At 41.0% G+C, this 8,580-nt stretch overlaps 1 protein-coding gene and 1 long non-coding RNA gene across 2 annotated transcripts in view; one reads left to right on the top strand and one right to left on the bottom strand.

The window, feature by feature from the left end:
• LOC135262786 (uncharacterized) overlaps positions 1–8,580 on the bottom strand; it is a 656,092-nt gene that overhangs the window by 128,230 nt on the left and 519,282 nt on the right. The window lies entirely within an intron of this gene.
• LOC135262521 (neurofibromin-like) overlaps positions 1–8,580 on the top strand; it is a 126,982-nt gene that overhangs the window by 72,545 nt on the left and 45,857 nt on the right.

The raw sequence follows: 8,580 nt of genomic DNA, 5'->3' as shown, positions 1-8,580 counted from the left end.
CACGTGCACACACACACACACACACACGCACGTAGGCACCCTCCTCTCCTAAGGACACACAGCCTGTCTTCTGACACATGAAGCCTGGTGCCAGTTTTAGCAGGTTAACAAAAGCCTGGGGAATGTCGGATAATAAGAGGATGCTAGTCGCACTACTTGCTGTAAATTTCCTTTTTTCTGTACGTAGTTATATCTTCACCTGCACATTTAAGTAGGGCGCTGATGTACTAAAGTAGACAAATTTGTGGAACTTTGTCTTAATCTTTTTGATATGCGCCTACCCACCCCAGGACATATTTTTCAAAACTTATTTGTAGGCGAAGTCAGGCAGATACCATGAATGCAGTACTCTTTAAAACAAATCCACTGCTGTCCAGTGAACACTATAACCAGATATGACATCCAAGCTATCAATAGCAACATCAGCCTCCTGGGTAGATTCGCTATGATATAAAGTTCCATTTCGTGAATAAAATCACAATCGAAGAGCTACTGATTATTCTCTTGAAAACCAATAATTCTATGCTACAGTTAAGTGAACTTTCGTTGCACTTATTTGTTTTCATTTTGAACCACATTTGCATTGTGGTAAACTAGAAACTATTGACGGTGTGCTGTGATTAGTGGGTGTTGCTCCCAGAAATAAACAACTAAATACAGAAAATGTATTTGAGTGGGCCACCCGAATTAAATTTTTTGTACGTCGCTTTGGATAAAAGCGTCTGCCAAGTAAATGTAATGTAATGTCAATGTACAGGGTGTAAAGTCAATGTTAAACGCTGTTTTTTTTTTTTTTTTGTTCAAATTGTGTGGCAAAGCTGCCTCTGTTGTGTGGAAGTTCTGCTATTGATTTGATTTGAATAGATAGGTATGCTGAGTTTCAGCCTGTTGGCTCTGGTCCTGTAGCAGGCTGCGTCTAGCTGACCTGACGTAAGGCGGACGGCTGCTTCGTTGCACAGAGATAGATTGAAAGTCACAGCACAAAACTGCAGTCAAGTTCAGGAACAATCCAGTTCAGTAACAACCCTGTCTCAGCCTGGCTGCATTCCTCAGTGTTTAGACTTCTGCAGCATGATTTTCCGTCAGAACAGTGATGTAAAAATCAATAAAACAGTCATAACTGCCTACTGAAGTACGTTAGAAGATAGAGGCCCTTTTGAACTTTAAAATGTGCCTGAACGCCTTTGGAGAAGTGCTTTCATTTTGTTTTGTGAATGCTGTTGGAAAGAGGCAGTATTAGTTATTCAGTGAGAAAATCTGTAACCATTCTGATGTTTTTGGATTATTTCAGCCAGAAATTGTTGCAGAAAAGTAAGTTCTAATTTGCATTATTCAGCTGTTAAATTGTACTTCTTTGTGAGAAGAAGTCTATACATGCATACAAAAGAGCCTCATGCAACCCCTCTTGGTTGATATTGCTCATTCTTTTTTCTCTTCGTGTAATGAAGCAAAATGGCTTGTGTCTGAGGAAATGAGATCACATGGGCCTGCCTGCTTCTGTCACAGCTGCGCAAGCTGGGGAAGAGTCTCATGCATTCTTTAGTCCACTGCAGTGAGAACAGATGTTTTCCGAAGTCTGCTGCTCTCTCGTGCCTTGTCTTTTTTCCAATGTGCTGTCATGCACACGGCAATACTGGCAGTGACACCTGACATTAAGCAAGAAATAGTTTCAGAAAGTGGAACTGTTTCCTCTTATTTTTAGGACAGTCCTCTGGGATTGTGCATGCTGAGGCAAATTATGTGCAGGGTGTGTAGTTTTTTTTATATGGTGCTGTCCTTCCATACTACAAGAGACCACCTGAGACCGCCTGAAAAATCTGTTTCTTTTTTGTAAAAAAAATTACTGGATAGAGCCCATGTCTAACATGACTGAGGGAGATGGAGGGAGAGTTTTGTCGGTGGTTTTTTGTGGGGCTCTGTTTCCCTCTCTACCCCCTCCTCTCCTCTCTCTGAAAGAGGTCCTCCTTTCAGGGCCCCTGTCTGGCTGATGGTTGCGCTCCAGCAGTGTGACTCCCTCTGCTTACTAATGGAGGCCGCGTTACTCGCTGTAACGTCGCTCTGCCAACGCAGTTGTGGCCAGAGAGAGAGAGAGCTTGGAGTGGACATGTGCGTGCACGCAATGCACACGCAGACACTCGCTCGCTCACGCACAGTCGCAAACCACATGCGTGTGCGCATACGTGCGCAGTCTCTCTCTTTTGCACGCAAGCGCGCATTTTTTTACTTTGTATAAGAGAGAACAAACAGAAATGATCCTGAATGACATGGCAGTGGCTGGCAGTATCTCAGCACCCTTTATGGCTTTAGAATGTCCAGGCTTGGCCTGGACTTTAGAGCAAGACAAAAAGCCTACTCCTTGGGGGTTGGAGAAGAGAGCCCGTCTTTTCACTGTTCTCTCCTCTTCCTCTTCCTCAACGCACCACACCACAAAAATATTCTCATTTAATAAGAAAGAGTGATTTTTCAAAAAAAGCTCCAGGTGGTTTTTGAAACCTCGTAGCAGCAGACACAGTTAGAGGCTAAGGGAAGTGTAATTAAGACATAATATAATGGTATCATGAAAGCAATGATTAAAGGCAAATGTACAGTGCCTGAAACAGATGGCATAGAATAAGACTCAGCAATAAGACAAACTGAATTGAAAGTGTGTGTGTCGCCCTGCTGGGCCGATGGTCACAGTCTGTGCTAGGCTCGTCACGGTGTTCGGATTAATTAGCATATGGCGCACAAGCCTAAATCAGTGTAGTTATCTCCACGCCTTCAATACCGGTTTCTTGGAAGTTATCATTTTAAAATTAAAATTAAAAAAATTAATAAATAGAAATTGCATTTGCAAAGCTTAAATGTTGCCATTATTAAATGAATAGGAGCACATTATATAGCCTAGGTATCCTTATCACTGATTAATGACATTAAAAGAGCTGAAAAGAGTTTAAAAAAATAAATTTTAAAAACTATTTTTTATTTTCCTTGATTAATAATACAGTGATTCATTCACATAATACTCAGTACCGTTTCAGAAAAATTTATAGATGGCAAGAATAGTGTTAGCATTTATTGCAGGTTGTGCTGAAAGCTAATGTGGTAGTTAATAGTGTAGGCTACTTGATTAAAACTGATTTTTATAAATTGACTTTATTTTTTAATCTCCCTAACATGATGTGAAGAAAAACATCTGTGTGTTTACCTGCCAGTGGATTATTCAGATTGTTGGCACACTTGCAAGGAAGGACGGAAAATTAATGAAAAACATTAAGGCCAGTGATCGGTTTAAAGGGAAGTTTGATACCGGTAATACCAGTGTCAATGGCGTTTAGAGGGAAGTAACACTGCTGTCAAAATAAAAATACCTTCACAAGCATAGTCTGCTCTAGCATGGTCTGGGTTCAGCACTGCGCTGTGGGGCCTTGCCAAGGGCCAAAACTAGTTTGAAAAGATTATTTAGGAAAAAACTAAAGTACTTATTTTCAGTTAAATGTAATTCTAATGGATATCTCCTGCCTTTTTGCCTAGGAGTTTGATGCTGGGGGAAGTTTGTTATTTTACAATGGATTTTTTTCCTTCCAAATACTGTTCCTTCCAAATTATTATTACTAGTATAAATAATAATTAATATCCTTAAAATAAGTATTGTTTTGGTTTCTTTTTTGTTGTTTTTTTTCTCATCTCCATGCCTCTCTGCCCTTCTCACTTCCTCTGTCTCACTGAGGCAGTGTAAGGAAGCAGCTGGTGAGCTAACAGGAAGTTAGCCGCGAGGCGGCTTGCAGCTCGGGAGGGGGGCCCATGGGAGTGTGGCCTCGCGTTGTTTAGTTCCGTGCTGAATCATGATTGAGCAGCATTATTGGAGGTTTCGTCTTGCAGCAGATGTCAGCCTGCATCAGTGTGGAATAATTCAGTGTCGAATGAGGAATATATTACTCTTGACTTCCAGTATATTCATGTATTTTGTGGCTGGACCGCAACAGCGGGGCCAGCTCTACAAACGCGAATGTCTGTGACTGACTGACCGACTGACCGACTGACCGAGTGACCGAGTGAGTGAGTGAGTGAGTGAGTGAGTGAGTGATAAAGTTACACCGCGCATGTCTGTGACGTCGGTCGGTTCGGTCCAGCCATACACCAGGTTTTAACCTGGTCTTGTTTCCCCAAGGTGTGCCACTGTAACTCTTTCCAGGTCTCTGTGGCAAACGCATTGGCCCGGTGCAGGAGTTCAGTCGCCTCTGGTTCTTCTGATTTGGGCCTAAAACAGAATGCTGGACACGTGCACCGCAGGGTCTGCTGCCCTTATCGTGGTATTCTGCATAATTTGGGAGTTACACTGAAGACAAGGCACGGGGGAGGGCTGTGAATGGAGTCACTGCAGCAATCAGAGTTACCGCAGTAGTGTTTTTATCCGCTTTATAGAAGGAAATAAAGCAGGTACACGGAGCTGGCAACAGGGGAGAGAGAGAGAGAGAGAGACAGAGAGAGAGAGGGAAAGAGAGAGGCAGAGACAGAGAGAGAGAGAGAGAGACAGAGAGAGAGAGAGGCAGAGACAGAGAGAGAGACAGAGACAGACCATACTACAATGAAAACTTTTTTGAAAATCGTCATAAAGAGATCACACATTACCAGGCCCAGGGTAATGTTCTATTGATCGGAGATTTGAATGCCAGAACAGGATCTGAGCCTGACATAGTAGATTCTACTGGAAATAGCCACATCTTCAGACAGTCCTCCCTATACTTCACCCCTACTGTTATTCCCAGAAATAATCCTGACCATATTTGTAACAAAAATGGGAAAGAGTTAGTGCATCTCTGTCGCTCCCTAGGTCTGTACATGCTTAATGGCAGGATCAAAGGGGACACTTTAGGGAGGTTCACATATTGTTCAGCTCTTGGGACTAGTGTAGTTGACTATGCCATTACTGACACGGACCCCTCCTATATTAGCGCATTCACTGTCAGACCACAAACACCACTAACAGATCACTGTCAGATAAATGTATACCTAAAAAGAATTATAGAACAAATAGCAGAGTCTGAGCCCTGCAAACTGTACAGATTAAATAGGTCATATCGATGGGCTCCTGACAGTGAAGTCAAATTCAAAAGTGTAATCAGTTCACCTGAAACTACTAACATTATTAACACCTTTCTCTCAACAGAGTTCCAGCAAAACCAATTAGGCATAAATATGGCTGTAACAAAAATTAATAATATATATCATAAATCAGCCAATAAAGCAGGTCTTACCAAAAACAGCTCTGCATCCAAACAGAGACTGAAAAAAGAAGAGTGGTTTGATGAGGACTGCAGAAATATCAGGAAAGAATTAAGACTGCTATCCAATCAAAAACACCGTCAGCCACTCAACACAGAAATGCGACAAAATTATGTTGAAAAACTAAGAGAGTACAAAAAGACCCTAAAGAAAAAGAAAAGGATACATTATAAGTATCTACAAGAAATTGAAGACTCCATTGATCAAAATCAGTTCTGGAAAAAATGGAACAAATTGAGCAAAAAAAAACCAGACAATTTGGCCTTACAAAATTGCAACATTTGGAAAAATCATTTTGAAAAACTTTATGAGCAAACTTCACCTAATAATCTAAATTATGAACAAAAACAAATCCAAGAAAAGTTGCAAATCCTTGAAGCAACTATTAAAAACTATCAGAACCCACTTTATTACCAAATTACAATGAAAGAATTAGAAGACAACATTAAAAATCTAAAACATGATAAAGCATGTGGACCTGACAGCCTCAGGACAGAGATGCTTAAACACAGCACCCCTGAGCTGAGACAGGCCCTGCTCAAATTGTTCAATCTTGTTTTCCAAGCTGGCTGCTTTCCTGATATCTGGAATCAGGGGCTTATTTCCCCAATTTACAAGAGTGGAGACAAATTTGACCCTAATAACTACCGAGGCATCTGTGTGAGCAGCAATCTGGGGAAGATTTTCTGCAGCATTATCAATGCCAGAATGCTAGCCTTCCTTATGAAACACAATGTCTTGAGCAAAGGACAAATTGGCTTTCTACCAAAACATCGCACAACTGATCATGTTTACACCCTACACACCCTAATTAATCAACATGTACACCAAAAAAGCAAAGGTAAAATTTTTGCATGCTTTATAGATTTTAAAAAGGCTTTTGATTCTATTTGGCAAGAAGGACTATATTATAAAATTCTCCAAAGTGGTGTAGGGGGTAAAGTTTATGACATAATAAAATCTATTTATGTCAATAACAAATGTGGAGTAAAAATTGGGAATAAAAGAACAGATTTCTTCACTCAAGGACGAGGTGTTTTTCAGGGATGCAGCTTGTCACCAACGCTCTTTAATATCTATATCAATGAGTTAGCGGTGCTGTTGGAACAATCTGCTACCCCTGGCTTAACCCTAAACAACAAGGAAGTTAAATTCCTACTCTATGCGGATGACCTGGTGTTGCTGTCACCCACAGAACAAGGGCTACAGCAACATTTGGATTTACTGGTGCAATACTCTCAGAACTGGGCACTGACAGTAAACTTAAAAAAATCTAAAATAATGATATTCCAAAAGAAACCCAGATCTCAGGAAACCAGACATGTGTTCACTCTAGGAAACACCGCACTAGAGCACTCCCTGTTCTATGATTACCTGGGGCTCAAAATAAGTGCCTCAGGAAACTTTGGTCTGGCAGTGAATACACTAAAAGAAAAAGCCTGCAGAGCCTTTCATGCAATTAGAAGAAAATTTCACAAAATAGACATACCAATTAGAATCTGGCTTAAAATCCTTGACAGTGTAATCCAACCAATTGCCTTATATGGAAGTGAAGTATGGGGTCCACTCAGTTATCACAACTACACTAGGTGGGACAAGCATCCTATAGAGGCCTTGCATGCAGAATTTTGCAGAACAATACTAAACATCCAAAGGAAAACTCCCACCAATGCATGCAGGGCAGAATTAGGCAGATACCCATTGATAATTAACATTAAAAAAAGAGCACTTAAATTTTGGATGCACCTCAAATCAAGTCCCCAAGACACAATGCAATTTCAAGCACTGAAAACCCAAGAACTGAAACCCAAAAAGAGTCCTCTCAGTCAGCTGGTCATGAGACTGACTAACCAACTAAAACCAAACACTGACCAAACTCAGACCAGCGCTGCTTTAAAACCAGAAATTAGAGTAAACCAAATAATTAAACAAACTATCTGGATGCCTATCTGGAACACTGGAATAATGAAACCAAAACACAAAATAAACTTAATTGCTACTTGGCCCTAAACAGAGAATACAGTTTTGCAGAGTATCTCTTCTCTGTCAGAGATACAAAGCAGAGACAAATCCTGACCAAGTACAGGCTCAGTGACCACACCTTAGCAATTGAAAAAGGAAGGCACAAAAAAACATGGCTACCCAAAGAAGAACGTATATGTTCTCACTGCAAGACAGGAGAGGTAGAGACAGAGATGCACTTCCTGTTATATTGTGAAAAATATTCGCAGATAAGGGAAACATATTTTAATAAGATACAAAATTCAACATTCCTAAACAAATTGCCCTCCCTAACAAATGACGAAAAGCTGCGAGTTTTATTAGGAGAAGGAGCGACAGCCTCACTCGCAGCTAGATACGTTTTTGCCTGTCACAGCCTGAGGGACAGTGGGTGAGCATCCGGCAAACATATGTATGTGTGTGTGTATATATGCATATGTGTTTGTATGTATATGTGTGCGTATGTATATGTGTGTGTGTATGTGTGTGTGTGTGTGTATGTATGTATGTACATATATGTGTATATGCATATGTATATATATATATATATATATATATGTATGCGTGTGTATGTGTGCTTGTACATAATATAATTAATTTAATTCAGTTAACTTAATAGATAAGTATTATGTTCCTATCATTTGTGCTGTTATCGTTGTTGCTGCTTGTCTTCTTTTTTCCTTTTGATTATATATTCTTATTGTAGTTGATTGCTGTTGTCACTACGCTTTGGCAATATGTATTTTTAAATATGTCATGCCAATAAAGCATTTGAATTTGAATTTGACAGACAGAGAGGCAGAGAGAGAGAGAGAGACAGACAGAGAGGCAGAGAGAGAGAGAGAGAGAGAGAGACAGAGAGGGAAATGGAAGGCAACAGAAGTTTTAGTTCAGCCGTTCGGCGGTGGCAGGATTGATGGGTGTGATGTCATACAGCACCAGCCCGCCCCTCGCCCTGCCTGCTGGCGGCTGGTGCTGAGCACGGGGAAGTGTGACGGGCCGTGGCCTCAGATGGGCAGGCGGTCTGGTCCTCTTCTCTTTTTTTTCAGCTGCCTGCCTGTTAAACCACAGCATGCAACTGGCGAGGCCAGTGCATAAATTAACTCCGCAGATTAAACAGTTTTTTTGCAATGAGCCATATGTGCTGAGAACTGAAATGACATTGAACATACACACACATATACGCGCACACGCGTACACACACGCGCACTCACACTGAAATGATGAAGGCCTGTTGGCTGATGACTTTTGTAAGGCACATCATCCTGGATTTTGGCTCTTGTTCCTCAGTAGCCCGATTACCAGACTTAGGCT

The sequence above is a fragment of the Anguilla rostrata genome, chromosome 9 (genome assembly GCF_018555375.3).
Source record: "Anguilla rostrata isolate EN2019 chromosome 9, ASM1855537v3, whole genome shotgun sequence".
In the NCBI taxonomy this organism is placed as follows: domain Eukaryota; kingdom Metazoa; phylum Chordata; class Actinopteri; order Anguilliformes; family Anguillidae; genus Anguilla; species Anguilla rostrata.
Note: the sequence above shows the minus strand (reverse complement) of the source record. Positions and strands in the feature narration are given on the sequence as shown.